The sequence below is a fragment of the Triticum dicoccoides genome, chromosome 6A, assembly GCF_002162155.2.
Source record: "Triticum dicoccoides isolate Atlit2015 ecotype Zavitan chromosome 6A, WEW_v2.0, whole genome shotgun sequence".
In the NCBI taxonomy this organism is placed as follows: Eukaryota; Viridiplantae; Streptophyta; class Magnoliopsida; order Poales; family Poaceae; genus Triticum; species Triticum dicoccoides.
In genome coordinates, this window is record NC_041390.1 from 596251130 (window position 1) to 596259007 (window position 7878).

The following is a 7878-nucleotide window of genomic DNA, read 5'->3' on the forward strand; positions in this document are numbered from 1 at the left end:
CACATCAACGAATCAGAGTTTGTATAGGATTGGGATCTTTATGATTATTAGTTTTTCACTTATATATTAAAATACATTTCAAATATTGTATGGCATCATGTAACTCAATTTCAGGAGCCCCTTAACAAAATAGGTGCTTCCACTAGATCACAGTGTTAGCTATTCTATGCCCGCGGTTAATTGTCCATTTGTCAATAACATGTTCGATATACACTCAGGTGTGTATATCAAAGTGGAACGAGATCCTCTGACTTAGATCGATCTACTGCAGAGGGAAGTAGTACGGCGTGCACCGTCCGTTGGCCATCCGATGGCAAGAACGTAGAACGGGCTTTGTCGCTCAGTTCGCCAGCAAAGCTACCGTCCCATGCGGCACAACGCGACGCAAGCGAGGGAAGCAAGGGGAAAAGGGCGCAAGAGGCCATAGAAAAAGAGCGAGGATTACAGAAAGGGCGGGAAAGTTCACTTGAAGGAGATCGCTCGCGCCCGGTGGGGACTGCTGCTCTGCTCGCCAAGCTCAGGTAAGTCTCCATAGTCCTTTCTCTCGACGCCTAACACATGAATAAAATTGATCGACGTTTAAAGGTATTACTCCCAATATTTTTTATACACTTCCACAAGTCTAATGTTCATGTTATTTTTACATTACAGAGTAGTATTGCCTAGTTTGGTACCTCATGTTGGCATGGAATTCAAAAATTCAGTTGAGGCTTGGTCATTTGGGCTTACTTATAGTATACAGAAAGGATTTGAAGCAAGAAAATGGTATACAAACAAAAGGCCAAGCGATGGCAAGGTTACATCATGTAGATTTGTTTGTGCAAATGAGGGTCTTCGATCACAAGACAAAAGGGATTATTTAACAAAGTGCCCTTGGTTTCAATCATTTTAGAGAAACTGTAGTTTTTGGTGCTGCTCTCATGTATGATGAAACATTTGCGTCCTTCAAGTGGTTGTTTGAGGCCTTTCTAATAGCTCATAAAGGAAAGGGGCCTAAAACATTTTATAAAGATCAAGATGTTGCAATGGGAGAGGCCGTTGGGGAAGTGTTTGCAGAAGCATGGCATGGATTATGCACCTTTCTTTCTTCAATTCAGTTCTGTTCGATTCTGCACACACACACACACACAAATTGTTTGTTCTTTTCTGCATAGGCACAAGTAGTTTACTGGAACTATTCTTCAGTCATAACAAACATTCAAGAAAGCATGAGCATTTGCCATTTAAGTTTGTTCAACTCTGCACATGTACAAGTACCATTCAAATCTGATCAATTCAGCAGAACTAGCGTAACAACAGAGCTTCTATAGCAGAACTACAACATAGTATAACACTAGTTCAGTCATACAGAGCTTTTCTGTTGTTACTCTAAGAAAATTCGTACAGCAAGACCAAATTCAAGCAGCAGAGCAAATGGCCCACGGAAGCCTTGACGGTGTTGGTGTCGGGGGTTGGGTGCGACATATGCCAAAGGATGGATTATCATAGTGGGAGCGAGTATAACGTCGCCGGTGCCCGGAAGCGGGATTAGGCGTAGACATGAACGCCGGCGTACTTTACCTAGGTTCGGGGCTCTCCTAGGAGATAACACCCCTAGTCCTGCTCTACGGGGTCTCCGCATGATCACTAAGGCAAAGTGAGTACAAGGGTGCTCCTTGAGCTGTATGCTGGAGGTAGGAGAAGGCAAGGCTAGCTTTCTCCTACATATATCTCTGGTCTCGTTCTAATGGGTCCGAACCCTTTGCATGGGTGCCCTGGGGGGTTTATATAGGCCTACCCCCCAGGTGTACAAGGGTAATATGACTGGGTGTAGGCCCAACCGTCAGTCTCTTCGGCCGCCGACTGCCGGGGCCCGCCGATTGGGGGGCCCCGCTGACTAGTCTGGTACGGAGCCGACAGGCCGTACCCACCGCTTGGGGGTCTTGCCAGCTGCTGATCACTGTGCCGCGCTTCTTATGACACAGGCTTGGACGAAGGATCATGGCTACAGCATCGCCGTCATGGCGGGCGATTACTGTAGCCACTCCCCGTCTAGTCTGGTTAATGGCGCGTGGGGCCCGTGGGAGGAGCAGGCCGACTCCTAGGGGCCGACTCCCATTGGGTCCGACTGGTAGGGCTCTTCGCCGTCTTCTAGACTCTTGCTGACTGGTGGGGCCCGTCGTCCTTGGGCCATACAGATAGGCCGTCGTGGGAGCAGGACTCCGCCTGCCCGTGGTGACGTCAGGGCTGGCATGGCAACAGTGCCGCGCTGGGTGGGGCTCCTCGTTGGTACATCACACTGTGGCCGCGCCAGCCCTTAGGAAGGGGAGGGATGGGCTTCACTGTAGCCATCCCCCGCCCTGTCCCCCTTGATGTGGGTACGGGTTTCGAAGGGGCCGCAGGCCGACTCCTCGGAGCCGCCTTCTTTGGAAGCCGCCTGGTAGGAGTCAGCTCGTCTCGACCTCGCCTTCTGGACTCGGCCGTCTACGGGCAGCCGGCTATTTCTCTAGCCGGCTTCCAGAAGGCGGCTCTTTTCCTTGGCATTCTGAGGGGCGCAGTCAGCCCCGATGTCTTGAAAGGTTATGGGCGTCGGGTTAGCCTACCCGTGGCCCATTACTCCGACAGTAGTCCCCGAAGCTGGTGAGGTGCCGCGGGCGACTGGTCGAGGAGCCTCAACAGTTTCCTTTCTCCGAGTGCTTGAGGGGAAGCTTCGTTCGTCTTCTACTGGGCCGACTGGCAAGAGTCGGACTCGCCCAATCTGACTTGTCCAAAAAATTTCGAACGCCTCGGCGGGATCAAAGTGGCGTGCTAGCTAAGCTTCCAGGCCGCCGCCCGTTTCGGGCCTGTCATGTGGCGACGTGTGGTCGGGCCAGTCTTCCCACCCACGCGCGTGACGGGACACGCCTATAGGCGGGGCCCACCACTACCACGCCACGGCACGCGAGCGGATCCGCTGCGGCCGGGGCGGATGGTTGAGATTCCCGCGGTGTTACTGCGCGTAGTAACTTTGTGTGATAAACGTGGGGGCGTGGGGTAGTGGGCGCAGTAAATCCCACACCCGCCCCCTCGGCTTCGCAGCCCACCGGTCTATAAGTAGGGGGAGGAGGGGGAGCGGCAGAGCATGCGCGCCCCTGCTCCTCATTGCTTCCTCCTCTTCTTTCTATTGCCGCCGCGCCCCAAGCCACGCCGAGAGCCGCGGTGACCCATTCCCGATGAGCTCTTCTTCAGCCGCCACGCCCCCCGCGGTACACTCCGGCACCTAGGACGGTTCGGAGGTCCACGATGACCACATAGATTTCCTCTGCATGACAGGGCGGCTGCCCGGCAAGGACTTCATGAGGGTCCGCCTCGCGCCAAAGAAGGAAATATTGCCGGCGCCGGAGGAGGGCGAGCGGGTCGTATTCCGCTCGCACTGCCTACGCGGCCTTGGCCTTCCGGTGAGCGGCTTCTTCCATCGGCGTTCTCCCCATCATCGAGCTCTGGGGGGAGTTCTTCTACTCCAAGCTCGGCACCCAAGCCGCAGGCGTGCCAGCTGAGTGCGGCGCGTTTATCGTCGTGCGGAGGTCGGGGGCCGACAACCCGTTTCCCCCCATCCGGCTGATAAAGTCAGTGAAAATGTGGCAGCGGTCGTACTTCTACGTGAAGAGCGTCTTCGCGGAGGGCGACTGTGTCAATCTGCCGGCCTACGTAGCCGGTCCGCCGGCTGGGAGGCAGCCCAACTGGTTGTATCGGACCAGGACGCTGACGCCCACTGGAGCCGGCGCCATTGTGCGACTCTGAGTGCTGACGCAGTCGGAGGGCCTGACCAGGCCGGATTTGTTGGCCGCATTCGTGGCGTGCCGAGTGCTCCTACTCCAAAGTCGCCCCCACATGATTTGCCAGATGAGCGGGCATCGGGACCCGAGTCGTCTGTGCACCAAGGAGATGCCTCACGCGGAGGTAGCTCACATGGTGAACTACCTTACGAACTGCAAGCTCACGGGAGAGTGGCAGTTCGGCAAGGAGCCGTATTCACGCGCCAACCCTCCGCCCATGGTGAGTTGTTTCTTTTCCTTTTTCTTTGACTCCTTTGCCGCCGAGTCCATCTTGTCCAATTTGACTAATCGGCTTTGGTTAGAACCCCCTGCTTCATCCAACAGCTGACACCGTGGGGCCAGCCCGTGAATTCCTCCCCAACCGGGCGGAGAGCGACGTCGATGACCCCGACTTGGGGGCGGCAGCCTTGGAGGACGACGCCGAGAGAGGAAGCGGCGAAGTGGGCGGCCCGAGGCTCAGGGCCAGTTTCGAGGACTGGCCTAACGATGACGCGGAGGAGGTCGCCCCACGCCACCAGCCAGGAGCCGGCCAGCCCAGCGCAAGCTCTTCTGCCGCGTCGGACGCCCAAGGCGGCGCGAAGAAGCGCAGGGCCGCGCCGAGCTTGTTCGGCAGCCGGCCGAAGAAGCCCAAGGGCTCGGCCGCGGCGACCAAGCAGGACAAGGCGGCCGCAAAGGCCCACCGCTTCCACAAGGAAGTGAAGAAGCCGTTGCTGGTCTCCGCGTAAGTGCTACCTTTCTTGCACTTTCATTTTTTCTTTAGTTGATCTTGTTTGAGTTTGCTTGCATGCCGCCCCTGGGTTCAGGGCTCCCCTCTCTCTTGACAAGGTCGCTGCCGCCTCCATCGTGGGGTCGGCGGAGACTTCTGCCACCACTCGGCGGATTGACCCTGCCACCAACCTCCGGGAGGCAACAGAGCGGAATGCACGAGAGGTGCATGAAGAGCAGGAAGCCGCCCGCCTGAAGAAGGCGGAGGCCGCCGCCAAGTAGAGACTGGCGGAGGCCGAGGCCGCCGATGCGGAGAAGAAGCGAGATGAAGAAGCCGCGCACCGCCAATCGGCGGTTTTTGTCGTTCCTCTGAACTCCGCGCTGCCACCCCCGGAGTTCACGGCACAGACTAGGGAGGCCGGCGGCGAGAACCCGGTCATGGAGAGGGATGGCGGCAATACCGCCACGCCGGACGTGATCGTGCCGCCACCGCCGCCATCTGGGAGCATGCAAGGCGAGCAACCGGCGGACCCACCGGTGCCGCCGACTAAAGACGAGGTGGTGGCGGGCCTAGTTCTCCAGTCGGCACACCGACGCGTCGCCATCTCGCGAAGGCGGCTTCGGCGCCGCGCCCTCTGGGGACCGGCATCGCGAGCTCCATGATCCCGAACACCGAAGCGACGAGCGCCACGCCCACTGGGTGGGTGCGGGGAGGCGGGACGGGCCCATTGAACCGGGCGCTTCTGGACGTCCAAGCCAAGCTCCGAGCCGAGGGTGATGCCATCAAGAACTGCACCAAGGCGTATCTGGCATCACGAGAAGTCGTCCGGGTACGTTCCCTTCTTCTTTGTCTCTGTTTCTTGTTCTTCTCGATGAGGGCGCGCCAGCGCACCCACTGGGTGTAGTCCCCGAGTTTCGGGCCGGCTGCTGAGCAGGCGGCTTGGAACTCTGACCGGCAAGTTCCAAGTACTAATACTTGTCTGAAATTTTGTCACAGGACTACCACAATCTTCGCGTGACCACCTTCAACGCCAATGTCGAGGAGCTGGCCAAGCGGACCGCCGACTTGTCGGAAAGCCGGAGTGAGTCCTCTTCCTTCTTTGCGGGGCGCGCTGGCGCACCCGCAGCTTATAGTCCCCGAGATTCGGGCCGACTGCTGAGCAGTTGTGCCGGATCTCCCCGGTAACTATTCTTTGTTTTGTTGGTGACTAACACCTTGTTCTCTTATTTCTTTTGCAGAAGCCAACGCCGCCCTGCAGCAGCAACTGGGCGAGGCCAACACCGCCCTGCACACCAAGGAGGAGGAGTGCGGCTAGCTGGCTGAGGAGCGCGACCGGCTGGCCACGCCACTGGCGGAGCAGAAGGAGCTGCTCAAGAAGGCCCAGAAAGAGGCGGAGGACAAGGAGACCGTCCTCCTTGCCGAATTCGTGTCCGAGCGCTCCTCCTGGACCGACAAGGAGGCGATTCTGTCCTCCGGCTTCCATGAGATCGAGGATCTCGTCGACGGTGAGCCTCTCCTCACTTTTCTTCTTTGAGCTGTTGGCTGTTCGTCGAGCCGGCTTCTAATCTTCTAATTTGGCTCTTTGCCTTCCTATCCTGGCAGACTTCTTCCGTGGCCACTCGGACGCCGCCAACCAAGCCATCGAGGCTGATCATGAAGGGCGGAGGGTAGATGGCGCGAAGATCGCCGCTGACTCCCGCCGAACCCTTAATGAGCAGATCCTGAGCATTGAGGCTCGTCTTCGGCCGGCTCACCGGATGATGCACCGGCTTCAACATGTCGGCGCCTAGGCGATCGCCGCCCTGTGGCCGGACATGCCGGCACCGCGCACCCCTAGTCGGACTGCCGACTGGCTGGAGGTAGCGGCCGGCCGCCTTGAAGCATGGAAGGGCTCTTCGGCCCGGGCTGGAGCACGCCAGGCCTTAGAGTTTGTCAAGGCGTGGTATCCTGGGCTAAGTCTAGCCCAGCTAGCCACGTTAAGGCTAGAAGCTCAGGCGGAGTTGGCGGTCGTGGAAGATGACCTCGTCAAGCACGCGGCATCGATCGCCAAGTACACTGACACCAGTGTCTTCATCTCGGAGCGGGCTGAGAATGGCGACGAGGCGCCGCCGGAATGGTTCGGGATGAATCTGGCTGACGGCGAGGATTCAGCGGAGGTGATCGACTCCAGTGGCAAGGAAGAAGGCGGGGCGGACGAGGAAGGCGAAGGGGAGGCGCCGGAAGTTGGAGCGGACGGCCAGCCTCAGCTCGACCGCACCTCCAACAATGAGCCATGCCCAACCGAGCCGGCTACCACTGGAGGCGACCAAGCGGAGACTTCCCAGCCGGCCGCTTCACCAGCCGGCGCCGCCGATTCCGCCGTTCCACCAAGCCCGCCTGATGCTTCCTAGGCTGCCACTTTACCTCTTTTTTTATACCTGCTTATCGGTGTCTCGATGAACTTTATTAATTTGCACAATTCCACCTGCGGGGTGTATCTTGAATGTTGTTTGAAGATTGGCCAAGGGCCTTGCTATGTAAATATATTCCGAGTTCTATCCCTTCTTGCGTGTTGCTATTTGGCTTTTTTCCTTTGCCGCCTTCCCTTGGTTGTTGTCTTACCAGTCAGACAGCCGCTCTGCCGACTGTTGCTGGATCAAGTACTTAGCTTCTGTTGGGAAGGCAAGTACTTAGCTGTTTAGAGTTCTTTGGCAAGTTAAGTAGAACACGGCGAGCTGGCTGCTCAACAGTCGGTCTTAAGAGGCGGGAAGCCGGCTTAGACTATGCCCATGCTTGTGTCCTTAGCCATTTTTCATATCGGCACCCTTTCTACCTTACTCCTGCCCACCGTCCAGTCGCTCTGCGAGCCGCGGCTTCTGGCAGGAGACGGCTTAGGTGCCACACATTACTTGTCCGGCTGCAGGAAGCATTTCGTAGTGCAAGGCGGCAAGTCCCCGGGCCGCCTAGTCGGACCCGGTGCCAAGCGGCATAAAAAATAACACACTTATGGGCATGATTCTTATCATATAGATAAAAGAGGGCAGTCCCCGAGCTCGTCTCGGGGGACCCAGAGTCTTCGTACTTAATACAAAAGGTAGCGTGGTACATATTGCTTTAACTATAAAATCTTCGGAGGAGGTTTGCGTTCCATGACCGTTCCGTCTCCTTGCCGGAGTCGTCCCTCTTGCGTGCTCGAGGCTTCTGAGCGTCGATCAGGTAGTAGGATTCGTTGCCTAGAACTTTGTTGATGACGAAGGGGCCTTCCCAAGGTGCTGAGAGCTTGTGCTAACCGGCTGTTCACTGGATCAGCCGGAGCACAAGGTCTCCCTCTTGGAAAGATCTCGGCTTGACCTTCTGGTTATAATATCGGCGCAGGTTCTGCTGGTAGATGCTGGACTG